General features: G+C 48.5%; 1 protein-coding gene across 1 annotated transcript in view; it reads left to right on the top strand.

Moving 5' to 3' along the window:
* LOC130291910 (uncharacterized) overlaps positions 1–20,777 on the top strand; it is a 118,475-nt gene that overhangs the window by 67,009 nt on the left and 30,689 nt on the right. The gene's annotated exons all lie outside the window — the stretch shown is intronic.

Below are 20,777 nucleotides of genomic sequence, written 5' to 3'. Positions count from 1 at the left end.
GTTGTGCAGATCCGTCCTGCTAGTCCGGCATCCACAAGAGCATAAACCCAAGAGAGCGATAATTGGCTACAGCTCCCTTATATGGGCAGGGGCTGGACTAGTGCTAATATGTCCAATACTGCTGTCAATCCCCATTACAAAGGGTTATGGGTAACATGTGACCCAAGGACCTCCAAAGGTCCTCTAACATACCATAGAGGATTTAACATAGTCACATGACTGAAGGTCCTGCGACGCTAGACAAGGTAAGTATACTATACATTATATTAAATATACATTATTATTAAATATGTACATGTATAAAAATTACAAAATTAGAGTGGAGAAGAGGCGACCTGGGGGACCCTACCTGAGCGTAGTTACTCTGGCTGGACGAAGTCAAGGTTGGTTAATAACAGTCCTGAGCATAACTTCTCAAATGTCCATCAATCAGGCTGTCTATCTCTACAAAGCTACTTAACTTTTTTGAGGTACATACATAAGCATGGGTAAACTCATGAACAGGATTACTTGGTTCATGAATTTAGTAACAGGATGATATTATTTACATGAGATACGTCCTACTTAACAGTTCTGAATCTGACTAGATATTTTTGAATCTCACTATACATTTTTGAATCTCACTAGACATTTTTGCCATATTAGTCACCTGTTTAGTACACTGAGGCTTTCTACCAATAAACTGGCTACTAGGGTCTATTGGCTACACGCTCTTATCCCTAGAACACAACAGATAAACCTTACCTAGGTTACCTTTTGATTACGTGTATTATGTTTAGCTCGCAAGAGCACCTACTGGCCAGGCAGGGCATCTCGCACACATAAGAGAAAGAACAGTTAGTGTACATAACAGTGGAAGGAATTGGAAAATGACATAAGCTACAATTCCTAAAGCATTTGTTTAAGTGTGAGATATTTCTGTTGTTTGGTGTACTTAGTTTAAGTAAGGTAAGTACACTTAAGTGATGAGTTTGAGGTACTATGTGTACAACACTACTTGAAAGGTCAGTCTTGATACCTTAGGGGAAGTTTCCCTTGCGTAGACCTTTGAGATGGTGTTAGTGATGGGTGACGGAAATGTTACTCTCAGAGGAGCTGAGAGAGCCACCATATTTGTAGTCGGGTGCCATATTTGGAGTCGGGAAGGAATTTTTTACCTCTAGTATGAGTTTTTTTTTTCTTCCACTGGATTAACTCAGTAGGGACTCATTAGTGATATAGGTTGAACGTGATGGACTCTGGTCTTTTTTCAACCTTATGAACTATGTTACTAGTAACTACCACAACACCTATTATTAATTTTTTTTTTCTTTTGGTGTACACATGCATAAAGCAGAAATTTTTCATGTACAATAACCATTTACATTTAGTTACATTAGCATAAACATTTATTAGAGACTCCAACAGGGTTCAGGTGCAGTCACCTGATAAGTGCAATTTGAGCAAAAGAATATTACGTTACTATTGAGGTATGTACACGTAAACAGACGTGCAAGGATCAGCAGTCCACCTGCACTAAGAGTCCAAATATCACGGCTAGGGTTATTAGCCGGGCACACACTTACGAATCTCCTACCGCTAGGAGTCTCTTGGTCTAAGGACCAGGCACAAAAGCTTGACGGTTATGTTACAACTGGAACAGTCTTAGCATAGTCCTGCTAGGCACATTTCTTGAACGTTGCAGCAAAGTCTGTGAAGACAACAAAAAAAACTTGCAGACAAGATAAGTGTCACATTTTAGATGAAACTCTTGCGATGTCGTCCTGCTCCTCTTCTGGTGCCTCTACCTCTCTCAAGAACACCAGCTGGCAAAGAATTGATGTGGCTTTCCCACACCACATTAGTGAGGGTAGAATGTGACACTGTAGGGTGGAGACAAATGGTTGGTGCTGGTTGATTCGGCCCCACCTCCACATCGGAAGTGGGCAGCAGCACATTAGTGGGTACTTGGTGGGCAGGCCAAACCTCTGCGTCGGGAGTAGGCCTAGGTACTTTGGTTGGTACCCGCAGTCGATACCATACTCCTTGGTAGGAGTAGGCCTGGGTACTTTGCAGGAATCAGACAGAAGTGGCTGCTGCTGTATTAATTCCTCCTCAGACTTGTAGGTGGAGGCATCAGGAGCAGGCCATTTCGGCCTCAGCTGGAAGGGGTCCGCCTCCCTATCATTAGATGGAAAATACTTGAATGGAAGCTGGGTTGGAGCAGCTGGCCTGGTGACTGCAGCCGCCCACTCTCCTCGCAGGCCCTGGACGGGTGTGTATTCCACTATCTCACCCACCTCCAGGGAATGGAACTTTTTCTCGATGTATGGCCTCTGTACAGCTCGCCGGTTTATGAAGATGGTATAGCCGGTGTGGCAATCAATAAGGGTACCGTAACCTCTGACCTTGTCGAACTTGGCCACTGTTGCTCTACGACGTTCCAAGGGCTTTTCCCCTTCTCGGGGATGATCCCACATGCGGATGAAGAGTGCCTCCAGCTCTTTGGTGTTTTCTTGATAGCGGATCCTCTCCTCATGAGGCAGATGAACATGCTTGGGGGCATAAAGTTCTCTGTGTCGGCCTTTAGCTTCTCCATCATGTCGGCTATTTCGGCCTCCTGACAAGCCCTTTCCCTCTGTGCCATAGGGACCGGTGGAAGAGACTTCCCAGGCAGGGGTTGGAGAAAATCATGCATGTACTGGATAAATTCAGGTTCATTCCTAAAAATCCATTCAGGCAAATTTGGCGAGCGCGGTTGTGCACTCTGCAAAGCAGACAGAGCTATTTCTGGCTCAGGGCTGGTGGAGGAAGTGAAGGCAGCCTCTGATGGTGTACTTACAGAGGACTCCTCCGTCAGGATCTCAGCACACGAACCCCATGTCCGGTCGTGAGGGGACAGTCTCACCGGTGAAGGTGCTCCAGGTGTCCCAGCGACTTCCCCTGGAGGGGTATCCGGCCAGTCGTCATCATCATCGGGCAGTGGGGGAAGATTGCAGGCCCCCTCTTCATCCAATGATAAATGCTGCAGACGTTCGGCAAGATCGTGAAACAGTTGGGCTGCGACCGCTGCAACTTTCCTTCATTCCGGTGCCATCTTGGTGCGCACGCCACGTGGAACGCTGCTCTCCGCCATGTCTGTACTTTCTGGCTCTCCCTTGTGCAGACTAAAGAGGTCCCTGTGCAGGGCTCCTTTTATAATGGGCTTCTCCAAAATGGCTGCCGGCCGGAAGGACATCATCGGTGCCGTCCCCGCTTCCGGTCCCCCCGGAAACAACAGCAGTGCATTTAAGTTCCCTTTTGGCTGCGACACATTTACTTGGTAGCCACGCCCAGGGGCGGGTCGTGGCGCAGCGTGGGCTTTCTTTGGACGCTTTTCCGACAGCGGGTTAACTCTTGCATCGCTGACCGGACCAGAGGATCGTAGCATACATTCACTTCTCACTTTACACATTGTCGCAGCAAATAATTTTTGCCCTGCATCACTACTTACCTCCTTACACTCTGTGGGCCAGACACTCTGCATCCCAGCCATGGAGTGATACCCTGAAAGCAGTGAAAAACTACCACAGGGTACAAAAGTGGCTGTTTCCACACATTAGAAAAAATGGCAAAATGCAAGGAAAAGCTGTGGCAGTTTTTTTCTTGACTTTTTGCTGGTAGAAAAAAATAAGTAGAAATCTGGCCTAATGCTGACATGCACAGGCATAATACATTGCAGGTCAGAAGCGTACTGCACTTCATAATCTGTGTATATTAAAAAAGTCACACATATATTTTCACAACTGCAACTTTAGAGGAGAAAAGTTGCAGAGGAGTAGAGGAATCATACAAAGCAGTGTTCTGAAGTGATTTATTTTTTTCTTATGTGCGCCAAATTTATCAACTTCCCTGTGATACTATGATAAATATGCTGCACATAAGCAAAACCAAAACAAAAAAAATTTACTACAAAACTTACAGGCATGTGTGGTGAACAGGAGAGTTGTAGTGTCTGGGGTGTTGCAGTGATGTAAGTGCAGGGTCTGGTGGTATTAACCCTTAAATGTTGTGACGCCAGGGTGCGGTTTTAGTGTTAATGGTCCTACCGCCAACCATCCCAGAAACGGCAGGGAAAATAACGGAATGTCCACAGCAGACTTTATGAATAAACTGAAGAACTTTACGTGAAGATTTTATGCAACAGTCTCTATACATAACAGTCTCTTAAGAGGCAACCGGAATGCAGGTTCCTCACAGGTTTTGCTGGGACTTTGAAGCAATGAGCTTTGATGCAGGCCACTGTGCTACTAATGATAATATTCTAGCTGGTAGTAGTCACACAGGATTTCATAGATTGAGCTTTGTAACTTACGGTTTAGTGGCTGCTGGTTCTTTCAGGCTTTGGCCTAGTTGAATTGAGATTTGTGCTGAGATATTTGTTCTTGCTTCCATGTACAGGTCCTAAGAGAGTGAATTTAGTGGCTACAGCCCTTTACATAATAAGGGGCTGGACTAAGCTCATTGGTCAGCAAACCTGTAAGTCCTGAACCCAGTGAAATCTGGGTACATCACATGACCCTGGAAGGTCCTTGAACAATAGTACAACCATACTTATAATCACATGACCTGCTAAGGTCCTATACATTTATAATACCTATGCATTTATATTTTACACAATTTATATGAGGCGACCAGGGGTAAGCCCTGCAGGAGAGCCCCATGGGAATGAAGGGACTCTGGCTGAGGGGACTTTAGACAGGGACAGGACCAGGTCCTGTACTGGGACACCACACATGTATGTCCGGAACACAAAGGTAATAAAGATGTCATCAATAAAACTATCCTAGAATTTATTTCTAATTGCTTCTAAAGACTACATGTAGGGAATCCTAAAGACTTTTGGATATACAAGCCAAACACGTTGTGGCCGGAGGGCTTTAATGAAGTTTTAGAGAGAACCAGTATTATAAAAAAAAAAACATAACGGGGCGTGGCCTGAATGCTGAGCGGAGCAGACGTGTGGTGTGGAGCTCCCACTGCCTCAGCTTCTAATTATCCTGAAAACCCTATCCTGGGACGTTGTTTCTTACATGCCTGGTCCCCTGGAGACCCCATGTCTCTCCTGCTCCAGCCACAGATGGAAGAGCGCTGTCAGGTGGGCGCTGTGCTGGGGGTGCTGGAGTCGGCGGCGCTGTGGGGGCATCCCCGTCCTGTGCTGGCCTGGTGGTGAGTCCGGTGAAGCTCTGGTCCTTCCCTGGGCTGTCTGAGCGGGTCCCGGTTGCTGTGGGCTGTAGCTTGGGGTACAATCTGCCTTGAGGGATTCCGCCATTACCACCTTCGTGGGCGTGTCCTCCATCTAGTCCTCCTGGTCGTCCTGGAAACTCCCGGCGGCAGTGCTGTGCGCTGGGCGGTCCCTCCTGCAGCCATCTTCTCCTCTCTTCCTACGGGAGTCCGGAGCTGAGCCTTTCTGTCTATATAAGCTGCTGCGGGGTTGCTGAACAACTTTTTGCGCTTGGAGGGGCTCTTCAGGTGGGCCTTACACTTTTATGGACTGTGTCAAGTGGCATTACCCTCCCTAAGCCTGCTCTGCCTTGCCGGGACTTGTGCTGTATGCTGTGGGGCTACCATCTCCTCATTGATCAGCTGCTGTGCCCTGTTTCTGCCATATTGGGTGTACGGCTTGCTGGGCCTTGTAGTACATTCCTGCTTGCTGGACTATTTCTCTCTCCGCTGGGCAATGTGCCCATTGACCTGTACCTGTCGTGTGCTTTCACCAATTTGTCCGCCCTTCCTGCATTGAAGGGGGGGGGGGGGTTCTCCAGGAATAAAGCAAAGAAATCTGAAGTGGCGGCTGAAGCTGCTAGGCGTTTCTCCGAGGATATTTCATCTGATGATGGCTCACTGCGGTCCTGTGGGCCCTCCAGACTCTTGTGCTCAGATCCCTATGACATCTAAAGTCTCGGCCCATGCGGCCAAAGCGCTCAGTCAATTTTCCAGATCCCAGGGCCGCTCTGGGACTGAGTCTCCTGATCCATCTCTACCGCTGTTTGAGGGTCCTGCTAGTCCACCGCAGCTGCACTCCCCTGAAAGGTCGCAGTATAACGTGGCGGACATTGACTTGAAGTTTGCTGAAGTGCTGGCGGCCATTACTACCTGCCAAACTATGATGGTCTCCAAAGTGGACGAGCTGAAACAGGACTTTGTTATCCTACGGCTCGAGGCTAAGAAACTTAGGGAGCACACCACCGAAGTAGAGTGCCAAATCTCGACTATTGATGACACTCTTATGCCGCAACAGATTGCTACTCTACAGCACCAAGTTAAGGGGATAGCTGACAGATGACTTGGAGAATCGCCTGAGAAGAAATAACATCCGGCTGGTGGGCCTTCCTGAAAATGGGGAGTACTCTGATGCAGTGGCCTTCCTGGAATCTTGGCTTAGGGATATCCTCCCTGCGGATACATTTACAGCCTACTTCTTTGTGAAGCAGGCACACATGGTCCCTGCCACACCTCCTCCCCCGGGTGGGCCACCTAGGCCCTTCTTGGCTAAGTTGCTTCATTTCATAGACAGAGATGCTATCCTGAGGGCTGTGCACATTAAAGGTGAAATTCCATTAATCACAGCAGAGTTGCTTTCTACCCGGACTTCTCTGTTGAACTTCGCAAGCAGAGGACGCAATTCACTGCAGTCTGACAGCGTCTCCGCTCCAAGGGCTACAAGTACGCAATGCTGTTTCCGGCATAATTGAGGGTGGTGGATCTACGACCAAGTTCTTCACATCACCGATGGCCCTGCAGTGGGCGGATACTGCTCCTCCTGCTCGCCCACCGGCCTGAACTGTTCCTTGCACTGGGACTTTCTTGCCCTTAGCCCACCTTAGCTAGTCTAGGGAGTTAGGGCCTGTCACGTTTAGGGCCTCCCTTGGTTCCTGTACCCTTAGGGTTCCATTTTAGGGGGTACAGGCCTTAGGTATTGGGACGGGTTGCAATTTTGTTTGCCTGTTTAGCTAATTCAAGTCAATTTTCCTACATTGTTAGTGTTTAGGGTATATGTCTATGTTGGTTCATTTAGTGTTAGACAGGGTATTGTTGGGAATGTGTTATTTACTCTTCTATTTGCTTATATGTTTTATGTTCCGGTTGGTGTCCTGTTTGTCTGTGTGCTTGCTGGTTGTGTGGTCTGGAGCAGTGGGGCGGTGGAGGTTGCTCCTGATGAGGCTCTTAACGGGGTTCACCCTGATCTCTTGGTGCAATGGGATGCCTACAAGGCTACAGTTCAGGATGCTTTCATTGCAGGAGTGGCGGGACAGAGGGCTATTTACTTGACTCAGGAGTGGTCCTTGCAGTCTGAGGTTAGTAGATTAGAGGCGGAGGTGGTCCGTGACCCTTCTCCTGATGGGGAACGTGCTTGGGCAAAGGCGCAAGAGTCTTATTGATAGTGCAGCAAGATAGAGTTCAAAACAAGCTTGTGGATAGGGAGGCTACCCTCTTTGAGTTCGGTGATAAGAATGGGAAATTGCTTGATTACTTAGTGAGAGAGTCCCGACCGGCAGCCTCCTTGTATTCCTTGTATTCAGGGTGCAGATGGGTCCCTTGTTTCTGATCCGGTAGCCATTAATAGGGTGTTTCGGGATTTTATAGTGATCTCTGTGCTTCTCAATCTCCTACTGTCCCTGATGACCTGTTTTCCTTCCTCACTCCTTCTCAATGTTTGGCTCTTAACTACCTTTTTTCTGCTGAGGAGACCATTAGGGATCTGCCACCTGGAAAGACTCCGGGTCTTGACGGTATGGTTGGGGGCTTGTATACGAGGAACGAGGAGAGGTTGATCCCCCATATTTTACGCCTATTTCATGTGGCTACGGAGAGGGGATCTCATCCTGACTCTATAAGAGAGGCTCTGATTGTGGTTCTTCTCATGCCGGGTAAGGACCCTACTAGACCCGATTCTTACAGGCCTATATCCCTGCTTAATGTAGATATTAAAATATGGCCACGATTTTAGCCAACAGACTTAATGGGGTCATCTCCTCTCTGGTTCATCCTGACTAGTGTGGGTTTATGCCCGGCAGGGCGACCGACATTAATGTCCGTCGACTTCAGCTTAACATTGCGGTTGTGGAGGGTTATGTTTTTCCCAGTTTTGTGGCCAGTTTAGATGTATACAAAGCTTTTGATTCAGTAGAGTGGCAGTATTTGTGGTCCCTGTTAAGGGTTTTCCGTTTTGGGCCAGTATTTAGCTCCTGGGTCCCTCTTCTCTATGATCAACCTAAGGCTAGAATTCGTACAAACCTGGATGTCTCAGCTCCATTTTCCTTAGGCAGGGGAACTCGGCAGGTCTGCCTTCTCTCACCGCTCTTGTTTGCCCTGGCAGTTGAACCATTGGTGGCGGCCATCCGTAGTTCCCCTGATATTCATGGTATTCGTAGGGGGTCATTGGTGGAGAAAGTATCTTTATACGCTGATGATACCATAGTTTATCTTGTGGATGTTGAGGGCTCCCTTAGGTCCCTGTTTGTCCTACTTGACCAGTTTGACTGCTTTTCAGGCTTGCTGGTCAACTGGACTAAATCCTTTCTTATGCCGCTCCTTTTTGAAGCAGTCCTCCCGCCTGTCATTCCTGTTCCTCTGCAAGTTGTTGATGGTTTTCGCTATTTGGGGTGCAGGTCTCTGCTTCTCTGTCAGATTATTTCTCGTTGAAGCTTGAACCCCTCCTCTCTCTGACTGAAACTAAACTTTCATCCTGGTCTTCTCTCCCCTTGTCTCTCTTGGGTAGGATAAACATCTTTAAAATAATCTATCTCCCTAAATTTCTTTATCTCTTTTACCTTTCTCCTACTATTCCTCCTAAATGCTTTTTCCAACACTGGCCTGAGATCCTTCTATTGGCAGGGTAAATCTCCTAGGTTGAGTCAATCTCTTCTCCAGGTGCCAAAAAGCCGGGGTGGCCCGGCAGCCCCGAATCTGTATGATTATTTCCTTGCTTCACAGCAGGTGTATGCGGTCTGGGGGATCGACCTGGATCCTTTTGATATTGCCTATCTGAAATGGGGGGGGGGGGGGTGTCTTCCAGTGTGTGCAGAGTGACTGGTTGTCTGTTTTGCTGTTGTTATGCCTTATGTTGGGCATCGGGCGTTACTGGCTTCCCTGTGTCCTCCTGTTTATACTGAGGAAATGTTCTTCTGTTGCCACTGACATTGTAAGTTCATTCTTTTGTAATATCTCTCTCAGGACAACGTTATATTCCCTGAAACCTTTGCCGAATTGTACTGCCTAGGTGCTCAGATGTATGGCTGTGTTGTATCTTCTTATTGAAAAACTTAAATAAATACTTTAAAAAAAAAAAAAAATGGCGGACTCGGCAAACTTTTCAGAAATCATGAGTTCGGTTTGGCTCAGTTCAACTCAAACTGCCAATGAAATAAGCCCCTAAACAAGTTTATAACACTGCCTAACACCTCTAAACCCAGTCTTACACTGTTAGGAATGTATTAAAGTAGTTTTAAAGTGTTTTTAAGGCTCAGTTATGGCGACATGTGGTAACCCGTGGTAACTATTACAGCTTGCCCATATTGTAGGCTTATTCACTCCAAAATAAAGCGGCATAAAGTATCCCTGGTTGTCTCACCAAAAGTAAGGAAAGTTTGCTCACCTCTCCATACTCATGGGCCACCTCGATTCCTGATCAGTCCAGGTGCTGCCAGGGCATTACTGCCGCAGACAAGAAACTATTAGGAACAGGAATGCTCTCCAAAGAGCCATAATCCCCAGCACTTCCAGACACGATGTAAGTAAAACCACATTAACCACATCGGGGATAGCACAGTTAAAACAAGGACCGACGCGTTTTGGCTGTGTAGCCTTTTTCAAAGTCTTCTGAGAGCATGCATAACACTGAATAAATATACAAGTGAATTCATAACTCCTCCCCACAATGCACATCACTTCCTGAGCAGATCCTGAAATTAACCCTTGCTTGACACACATATTACGAAATATACCAACAAAATGTAAATGCTTGAGACATATAATTGTAAATATAAATGCTCTAATATCAATTAAATGGTCATATTAGGTATTATGCACAATGATCTCTATTAATAAAATAGCATTATGTCTGACCTCTGGTTGAAGCCCTCACACATGATTCAATATGCTTCTCTAGTACATAATTTAAGTGTTCTATCACCACTCCTAGGGGATTTTGTGACATGTTCTATTGGTATCACTTTCATTTGTGTAGTACTAACCCTTATGTGCTTCTTTAAAATGCTGGGACGTACCGGACAGTGCACGAGTGTGAACACTGCCCACTGAATGTGTGCTCGCAACATGTTCAGAAATCTGCAAAGTTTCTCAGTCTAGCAAGTGAAGATGGTGGCATGGATTTTTCCAAACGTTCCAAAAATTATCCCTTTTTTGGGAGTAGCAGCTGGTTGTTAGTCTAGCAAGTGAAGAAGACGGCATTGATTCTTCCAAGCATTCCAAAAATTATCCCTTTTTTGGGAGTAGCAACTGGTTGTTAGTCTAGGTGGGGAAGAAGACGGCATGGATTCTTCCAAGCGTGCAAAAAATTATCCCTTTTTCTGGAAGCAGCAAGAGGTTCTCAGTCTAGCAAGCGAAGATGACTGCATGGATTTTTCCAAGCGTTCCAAAGATTAACCCTGTTTTTGGAGTACCAGGAGGTTGTTAGTCTAACAAATCAAGAAGACTGCATGGATTCTTCCAAGTGTTCCAAAAATTATCCCTTTATTGGGAGTAGCAACAGAATTGGTGTTCCAAAATAGTGAAGAATAAAAAAGAATAGCTCTTGTATGAAAATGTGTGTATGTGTAGGCGATGGTGGATTGGGGTTACTAGTAGTAGCTAGGGGCTGACTGATGTTAATAGCATACAGCATGAGATGGCTGGCTGATATCACTAGTGTACTGCATGAAATGGAGGACAGAGGGCACTAGCATCCTGCAAGGGTGGTGGTAGTACTTCCTAATCAGTAGCATCTGGCACAGGAGGTTTAAATTGCCTGATTCATTTTAGTAAAAGTCAGTTTTCCACGCTGCTGGCTGACATTCTTGTTCCCTTCGTGTGACCACACCGCCTGCTTCGCTGAACACCCTCTCCGAAGCTACACTATAGCCTGTACAAGACAGAACACTCATAGCAAACTGGGCAAGTTCTGGCCACTGGTCTAATCTGGTGAGCCAGAAGTCCATGGGGTCTGGGCTCATGGTGTCTGTCAGAGAAAGGACACTGCAGAGGTAGGCCTCTACCTGGTTGTTTACATTCCTTTCATGACTCATGTCAGGGGAGCATACAGAATGCAAAAACTTTTCCATCATGTGCTCAAAAACGTCAAGATACCATCACTGCTGCTGCTAATGCTCCTGCCTTTTGCTAGGGTAGTGCTGTCAGAGGTATTGGAGCAATGACTCTGCAGAGAGTGGAGACTGGCCCCCACGTTTAGCAGGTGTTTGTTTCTGAAAAGTCGTGGCAAGCTGGAGGCGAGAAACATTCCCCCATTTTGGGTTTATACAGAGGGTCTAAGAGTGTGGCTATCCAGTACTTTTCCTTCAAGACCACAATATGCTTGTTATTGTGCAAGCAGGAAAGCATACACCTAGCCATCCTTACCAGCCTTTCTGAGAGCCCAGCTTTTTCCACCTCCGTCCCATACTGCCAAGGTTAGTTTTGCTCCTCCTTTTCCTCATCAGTGTCTCCTTGAGCAAGGTCCTCGTCCCCTCTCTCTTTCATAGAGTCCATCTCGATGAGGAGGTAGTCCCACTACCTCCTCATCCAACTCCTCCTCTTCAAGGAGAACATCCGTACTGCTGGCATCAAGACGTGTAGTCTCCTCCATCCCTCCTACCATCATCGCCATAAGTGTCTGCTCCAAAAGGAATATGAGAGGCATTACATCCCCAATGCCACTGTTTTCCTTGCTGGCGTATCTTATAGTCTCCTCAAAAAGCATGAGCATGCGACAAGTGTCCCTGATTAGCTGCCAATCCCTGAGTTGTAAATCACATTAACACCAGAAATCATCTTGCTGTTGCAGGTAGATCACCGCTTTGCACTGGTGGTATAGGCGGTCCAACATGTGTAGGGTGGAGTTTCACCATATTGGAACATTGCAAATAATGTGATGTTGTGGAAGAGCGTTTTGGTGCTGTAGGTGAAGCAAGTCATGTTTAAATGCATATGAACTGCTAAACTGAACGCACATTTTTCTGCACATCACTGGCTTGACACCTAGACAAGTTGTCAAGAAACGTTTGACCACAAGGTTTAGCACGTGTGCCAAACGGGGAGAGTGTGTCTGTTACGCCGAGCGCTCCGGGTCCCCGCTCCTCCCCGGAGCGCTCGCTTCACTCCCCCCGCTGCAGCGCTCCGGTCACGTCCTCTGACCCGGGGCGCTGCGATTCCGCTGCCAGCCGGGATGCGATTCGCGATGCGGGTAGCGCCCGCTCGCGATGCGCACCCCGGCTCCCCTACCTGACTCGCTCTCCGTCTGTTCTGTCCCGGCGCGCGCGGCCCCGCTCCCTAGGGCGCGCGCGCGCCGGGTCTCTGCGATTTAAAGGGCCACTGCGCCGCTGATTGGCGCAGTGGTTCCAATTAGTGTGTTCACCTGTGCACTTCCCTATATCACCTCACTTCCCCTGCACTCCCTTGCCGGATCTTGTTGCCATTGTGCCAGTGAAAGCGTTCCTTGTGTGTTCCTAGCCTGTGTTCCAGACCTTCTGCCGTTGCCCCTGACTACGATCCTTGCTGCCTGCCCCGACCTTCTGCTACGTCCGACCTTGCTTCTGCCTACTCCCTTGTACCGCGCCTATCTTCAGCAGCCAGAGAGGTGAGCCGTTGCTAGTGGATACGACCTGGTCACTACCGCCGCAGCAAGACCATCCCGCTTTGCGGCGGGCTCTGGTGAAAACCAGTAGTGGCTTAGAACCGATCCACTAGCACGGTCCACGCCAATCCCTCTCTGGCACAGAGGATCCACTACCTGCCAGCCGGCATCGTGACAGTAGATCCGGCCATGGATCCCGCTGAAGTTCCTCTGCCAGTTGTCGCTGACCTCACCACGGTGGTCGCCCAGCAGTCACAACAGATAGCGCAACAAGGCCAACAGCTGTCTCAACTGACCGTTATGCTACAACAGTTACTACCACAGCTTCAGCAGTCATCTCCTCCGCCAGCTCCTGCACCTCCTCCGCAGCGAGTGGCCGCTCCTGGGATACGCTTATCCTTGCCGGATAAATTTGATGGGGACTCTAAGTTTTGCCGTGGCTTTCTTTCCCAATGTTCCCTGCATCTGGAGATGATGTCGGACCTGTTTCCCACTGAAAGGTCTAAGGTGGCTTTCGTAGTCAGCCTTCTGTCCGGAAAAGCCCTGTCATGGGCCACACCGCTCTGGGACCGCAATGACCCCGTCACTGCCTCTGTACACTCCTTCTTCTCGGAAATCCGAAGTGTCTTTGAGGAACCTGCCCGAGCCTCTTCTGCTGAGACTGCCCTGTTGAACCTGGTCCAGGGTAATTCTTCCGTTGGCGAGTATGCCGTACAATTCCGTACTCTTGCTTCAGAATTGTCCTGGAATAATGAGGCCCTCTGCGCGACCTTCAAAAAAGGCCTATCCAGCAACATTTAAGATGTTCTGGCCGCACGAGAAATTCCTGCTAATCTACATGAACTTATTCACCTAGCCACTCGCATTGACATGCGTTTTTCCGAAAGGCGTCAGGAACTCCGCCAAGATATGGACTCTGTTCGCACGAGGCGTTTCTTCTCCTCGGCTCCTCTCTCCTCTGGTCCCCTGCAATCTGTTCCTGTGCCTCCCGCCGTGGAGGCTATGCAGGTCGACCGGTCTCGCCTGACACCTCAAGAGAGGACACGACGCCGTATGGAGAACCTCTGCCTGTACTGTGCTAGTACCGAACACTTCCTGAGGGATTGTCCTATCCGTCCTCCCCGCCTGGAAAGACGTACGCTGACTCCGCACAAAGGTGAGACAGTCCTTGATGTCTACTCTGCTTCTCCACGTCTTACTGTGCCTGTGCGGATGTCTGCCTCTGCCTTCTCCTTCTCTACAGTGGCCTTCTTGGACTCTGGATCTGCAGGAAATTTTATTTTGGCCTCTCTCGTCAACAGGTTCAACATCCCCGTGACCAGTCTCGCCAGACCCCTCTACATCAATTGTGTAAATAATGAAAGATTGGACTGTACCATACGTTTCCGCACGGAGCCCCTTCTTATGAGCATCGGATCTCATCATGAGAGGATTGAACTTTTGGTCCTCCCCAATTGCACCTCGGAAATTCTCCTTGGACTTCCCTGGCTTCAACTTCATTCCCCAACCCTGGATTGGTCCACTGGGGAGATCAAGAGTTGGGGGTCCTCTTGTTCCAAGAACTGTCTAAAACCGGTTCCCAGTAACCCTTGCCGTAACTCTGTGGTTCCTCCAGTAACCGGTCTCCCTAAGGCCTATATGGACTTCGCGGATGTTTTCTGCAAAAAACAAGCTGAGACTCTACCTCCTCACAGGCCTTATGATTGCCCTATCGACCTCCTCCCGGGCACTACTCCACCCCGGGGCAGAATTTATCCTCTCTCTGCCCCAGAGACTCTTGCCATGTCCGAATACGTCCAGGAGAATCTTAAAAAGGGCTTTATCCGTAAATCCTCCTCTCCTGCCGGAGCCGGATTTTTCTTTGTGTCCAAAAAAGATGTCTCCCTACGTCCTTGCATTGACTACCGCGGTCTTAATAAAATCACGGTTAAGAACCGCTACCCCTTACCCCTCATCTCTGAACTCTTTGATCGCCTCCAAGGTGCCCACATCTTTACTAAATTGGACTTAAGAGGCGCCTATAACCTCATCCGCATCAGAGAGGGGGACGAGTGGAAAACGGCATTTAACACCAGAGATGGACACTTTGAGTATCTGGTCATGCCCTTTGGCCTGTGCAACGCCCCTGCCGTCTTCCAAGACTTTGTCAATGAAATTTTTCGTGATCTGTTATACTCTTGTGTTGTTGTATATCTGGACGATATCCTAATTTTTTCTGCCAATCTAGAAGAACACCGCCAGCATGTCCGTATGGTTCTTCAGAGACTTCGTGACAACCAACTCTATGCCAAAATTGAGAAATGTCTGTTTGAATGCCAATCTCTTCCTTTTCTAGGATATTTGGTCTCTGGCCAGGGACTACAGATGGATCCAGACAAACTTTCTGCCGTCTTAGATTGGCCACGCCCCTCCGGACTCCGTGCTATCCAACGCTTTTTGGGGTTCGCCAATTATTACAGGCAATTTATTCCACATTTTTCTACCATTGTGGCTCCTATCGTGGCTTTAACCAAAAAAAATGCTGATCCCAAGTCCTGGCCTCCTCAAGCAGAAGACGCCTTTAAACGACTCAAGTCTGCCTTTTCTTCGGCTCCTGTCCTCTCCAGACCTGACCCTTCCAAACCCTTCCTATTGGAGGTTGATGCCTCCTCAGTGGGAGCTGGAGCTGTTCTTCTACAGAAAAATTCTTCCGGGCATGCTGTCACTTGTGGTTTTTTCTCTAGGGCCTTCTCTCCAGCGGAGAGGAACTACTCCATCGGGGATCGAGAGCTTCTAGCCATTAAATTAGCACTTGAGGAATGGAGGCATCTGTTGGAGGGATCAAGTTCTCCTGTTATTATCTACACCGACCACAAGAACCTCTCCTACCTCCAGTCTGCCCAACGGCTGAATCCTCGCCAGGCCCGGTGGTCTCTGTTCTTTGCCCGATTTAATTTTGAGATTCACTTTCGTCCTGCCGATAAGAACATTAGGGCCGATGCTCTCTCTCGTTCCTCGGATGCCTCAGAAGTTGAACTCTCTCCGCAACACATCATTCCACCTGACTGCCTGATCTCCACTTCTCCTGCCTCCATCAGGCAGACTCCTCCAGGAAAGACCTTTGTTTCTCCTCGCCAACGCCTCGGAATCCTCAAATGGGGTCACTCCTCCCATCTCGCAGGTCATGCGGGTATCAAGAAATCTGTGCAACTCATCTCCCGCTTCTATTGGTGGCCGACTCTGGAGACGGATGTTGTGGACTTTGTGCGAGCCTGCACTATCTGTGCCCGGGATAAGACTCCTCGCCAGAAGCCCGCTGGTTTTCTTCATCCTCTGCCTGTCCCCGAACAGCCTTGGTCTCTGATTGGTATGGATTTTATTACTGATTTACCCCCTTCCCGTGGCAACACTGTTATTTGGGTGGTCGTTGATCGATTCTCCAAAATGGCACATTTCATCCCTCTTCCTGGTCTTCCTTCTGCGCCTCAGTTGGCTAAACAATTTTTTGTACACATTTTTCGTCTTCACGGGTTGCCTACGCAGATTGTCTCGGATAGAGGCGTCCAATTCGTGTCTAAATTCTGGAGGGCTCTCTGTAAACAACTCAAGATTAAATTAAATTTTTCTTCTGCATATCATCCCCAGTCCAATGGACAAGTAGAAAGAATTAACCAGATCTTGGGTGATTATTTGCGACATTTTGTTTCCTCCCGCCAGGATGACTGGGCAGATCTCCTCCCATGGGCCGAATTCTCGTATAACTTCAGGGTCTCTGAGTCTTCCTCCAAATTCCCATTTTTCGTGGTGTACGGCCGTCACCCTCTTCCCCCCCTCCCTACTCCCTTGCCCTCTGGTCTGCCCGCTGTGGATGAAATTTCTCGTGACCTTTCCATCATATGGAGAGAGACCCAAAATTCTCTCTTACAGGCTTCATCACGCATGAAGAAGTTCGCGGATAAGAAAAGAAGAGCCCCTCCCGTTTTTTCCCCTGGAGACAAGGTATGGCTCTCCGCTAAATATGTCCGCTTCCGTGTCCCTAGCTACAAGTTGGGACCACGCTATCTTGGTCCTTTCAAAATTTTGTGTCAAATTAATCCTGTCTCTTATAAACTTCTTCTTCCTCCTTCTCTTCGTATCCCTAATGCCTTTCACGTCTCTCTTCTCAAACCACTCATCCTCAACCGTTTTTCTCCCAAATCTGTTCCTCCCACTCCTGTTTCCGGCTCCTCGGACATCTTCTCGGTCAAAGAAATCTTAGCTGCCAAAAAGGTCAGAGGGAAAAATTTTTTTTTAGTGGACTGGGAGGGTTGTGGTCCTGAAGAGAGATCCTGGGAACCTGAGGACAACATCCTAGACAAAAGTCTGCTCCTCAGGTTCTCAGGCTCTAAGAAGAGGGGGAGACCCAAGGGGGGGGGTACTGTTACGCCGAGCGCTCCGGGTCCCCGCTCCTCCCCGGAGCGCTCGCTTCACTCCCCCCGCTGCAGCGCTCCGGTCACGTCCTCTGACCCGGGGCGCTGCGATTCCGCTGCCAGCCGGGATGCGATTCGCGATGCGGGTAGCGCCCGCTCGCGATGCGCACCCCGGCTCCCCTACCTGACTCGCTCTCCGTCTGTTCTGTCCCGGCGCGCGCGGCCCCGCTCCCTAGGGCGCGCGCGCGCCGGGTCTCTGCGATTTAAAGGGCCTCTGCGCCGCTGATTGGCGCAGTGGTTCCAATTAGTGTGTTCACCTGTGCACTTCCCTATATCACCTCACTTCCCCTGCACTCCCTTGCCGGATCTTGTTGCCATTGTGCCAGTGAAAGCGTTCCTTGTGTGTTCCTAGCCTGTGTTCCAGACCTTCTGCCGTTGCCCCTGACTACGATCCTTGCTGCCTGCCCCGACCTTCTGCTACGTCCGACCTTGCTTCTGCCTACTCCCTTGTACCGCGCCTATCTTCAGCAGCCAGAGAGGTGAGCCGTTGCTAGTGGATACGACCTGGTCACTACCGCCGCAGCAAGACCATCCCGCTTTGCGGCGGGCTCTGGTGAAAACCAGTAGTGGCTTAGAACCGATCCACTAGCACGGTCCACGCCAATCCCTCTCTGGCACAGAGGATCCACTACCTGCCAGCCGGCATCGTGACAGTGTCATGCCACCTAGACGCAGCACTTTGACAATGTTTGTGCTGTTCTCGGCAACAACATTTCCCAATGTCAGCTTACAACCTGGGAACCAGTGTGAAACCTCTTGTTGCAGACAGGGCAGCAGCTAATCCGCCATGTGGCTTTTCTCGCCCATGCTCAGCAGGTGTAACACAGCATGGCAATGCTTGATTTTGCAGCGATGAAAGAAGAGTGGGGGAGGAGAATAAGCTACATTCTTCCCCGTGGGGTGCAAGATGTCTGTGGAGAAGGAAGATCAGCGCAACCGTGGCAATGTCACTACAGTTTCATGGCCTCGTTGTGGTGGAGCATCATTCTGCAGGATGTTGACCCAGTGGGCTATAAAAGACATGTATTGCCCCTGGCCGTAGCTACTATTCCATATATCAACCGTGGCATGCACTGTTCTGCACACATACAAGTTCATGGAGTGACCCACCCTCTCTGCCACATGATTGTGAGCAGGATGGCTTTCTTTGCAAAATAACAGTGACTAGGTACGTGCTGCCTGGGCTGGGCGCACTCCATTAGTTGTCTGAAGGCCATGGAGTCAACAAGATGGTATGGGAGGGCCTGTACCACCAATAACTTGGCCAGGTACGAATTGAGACGCACTACAACAGGGTGACTGGGAGTATACTGTTGTCTGGAGGACATGGATTTCCCAATGGATAACTGATGGGATCAGGGAGGAGGAGGGCACGACACAGATGAGGCAAATCCTGAAAATGTGCTGCCTGTGGAAGAGTCCATGCTGTTAGACAGCTGGGAAATATCTGGAGGATCATCAGTAGCAGTAGCAGCGGTTTCCTCACATTGTGGGGCATCTGGACTGTCCCACGCGGTCTTGTGGTGATGCTACGTAGGGACATAGGGGGAGGTTTATCAAAGCCTGTCCAGAGGAAAAGTTGACCAGTTGAAAAATGAAAGAAGTGAGCTGATTGGTTGCTATGGGCAACTGGGTACCTTTTCCTCTGGACAGGTTTTGATAAATCTCCCCCATAGTTCCTACACTCGGACCCTGGCCATTGCTTACCTTCTGTTTGCAGAGACAATATATTGCCATTTCTCTGCAGTAGGTAAGGTGGAAAAAAGTTCCACACATCAGAAAACATCAGGGACTTCACCACCTGACTGTGCCCCTCCTCTGGATGTTTTTTTAATGGAACCTGAGCAGGAAGCAATGTTGAGCTCATCAGACCAGCAGCCCTAAGCCTGTTATGTTTCCCAGGTTTTTTTCCCCTACCTCTGCTACGCTCTTCTTTGGCGACACTGCCACTACCCTCCTGCTCTGAACACATGAAGCTCATGCCCAGACGGTTCCCACATCCTGTCCAACACCACATCATCATCCACAGGCTTCCTTGGCTCCTTGATCCCCTTCAGCATAGACACCTTGACGCCTTACAGTATCCCCACCATGCCTACCACCACCAGTCCCGCTTGCGCTTGGCTCGACCACTGATTCGACCACCACCTCGCCAACATACTCCAAAGCTTCACTGTCGCCACACAACTCCTCCTCATAGCTAGTCCTATCCTTCAGCGTAGCAGTAGCAGGGTGAGGCAAAGCCAGAAATGAGGAAGCACAGCGTCTAGGACGGACCTTTCCACTTCCCCATGTGAGTGTAGACGCCAAGGAATCCACTGACCGGTGGCTCACCATCATATTGTCAGAGACTTCCTCCTCAGAAGTCGTATGACAGAAATATTCCGGTAAAGCCGGATTGTCCTGTAAAACCACATAACCTTTCCCAGGCAGTGAAAACTTGGAATGGCTGAAGCAGCTACCACACAATACCTGGCTTCTGTTGCCGCTACCTGTACTAGTACTGCCACAAACATTCTTACTGGCAGAGAACATGGCGGGGGTCTTCTGCCCTCTACCCTGTCCACCAACTCCTTTTCCAGACATGTTTTTTTGGTTAATTTTATCCTTTTTGGGTGAATTTTCCACAACCTACTTGTCAAATCTAAGTTTCAATTCTTTTAATGCTTTTTGCGTGGTAGAGATTACAGCACAATGAGTACTGAAGGTGTTTGTGGAAATCTATTATATTCATTACTACTGTCTTCACAGGCCCTATAGGCGAGTATAGGTGCCACTTAAATACACTTTGTGGGTGGGTGGAACAGATCAATGCCCCTTACTGCTTATAGCAGCTGGTTTAGGAACACTATTACAGTAACAAATCACTGTGGTCAGACAGATAGGAAATTCAAAAAGAAAAGAACTTCCTGTGGATCATAACAGCAGTTGAAGTACTGGAAGGATTAAGATTTTTTAATAGAAAAAATTTACAGATCTATTTTACTTTCTGGCACCAGTTGATTAAAAAATTTTTTTTTCCAGTGGAGTAACCCGTTAAGAGCTCATTTAGACAGCAGAATATCCACCTAAAAAAAATTCTGGGTGGACATCCTGTGTGCGAAGTTGGAGCTAGGACCACCCTAAAATGCGTTGTCTCTCTGGACAACAGGGCATTTCCAAGAGGCTTAGTAAAAATGTATATGCTAACAGATGCTGGTAAAAAGGGGGGGGGGGGGGGTCAAAAAGTTGCTAAGGCTTTTCCAGTTATTCCCCTGCCTGCACTGTGTCATCTCTTGGACTAAGTTTCCACTTGGTTTTTTTTCTGGCAATTTTTGGAATACTGCCACTGCAGTTTTTGAGCCAAAGCCAGTAATGTATTCAAAAGTAATAGGACATATAAAGGAAGGACTTACACTTCTCCTCCCTTATGGATCCACTTCTGACTTTGGCTCAAAAACTGCAGTGGCAGTATTCTAAAAACTGCCAGAAAAAAAACAAGCAGAAACTTAGCCTAAAGCAGGCACCTTAAAGGGGTACTC

Source organism: Hyla sarda, chromosome 9, assembly GCF_029499605.1.
Source record: "Hyla sarda isolate aHylSar1 chromosome 9, aHylSar1.hap1, whole genome shotgun sequence".
In the NCBI taxonomy this organism is placed as follows: domain Eukaryota; kingdom Metazoa; phylum Chordata; class Amphibia; order Anura; family Hylidae; genus Hyla; species Hyla sarda.
This window is presented reverse-complemented; position numbering and strand designations above follow the sequence as displayed.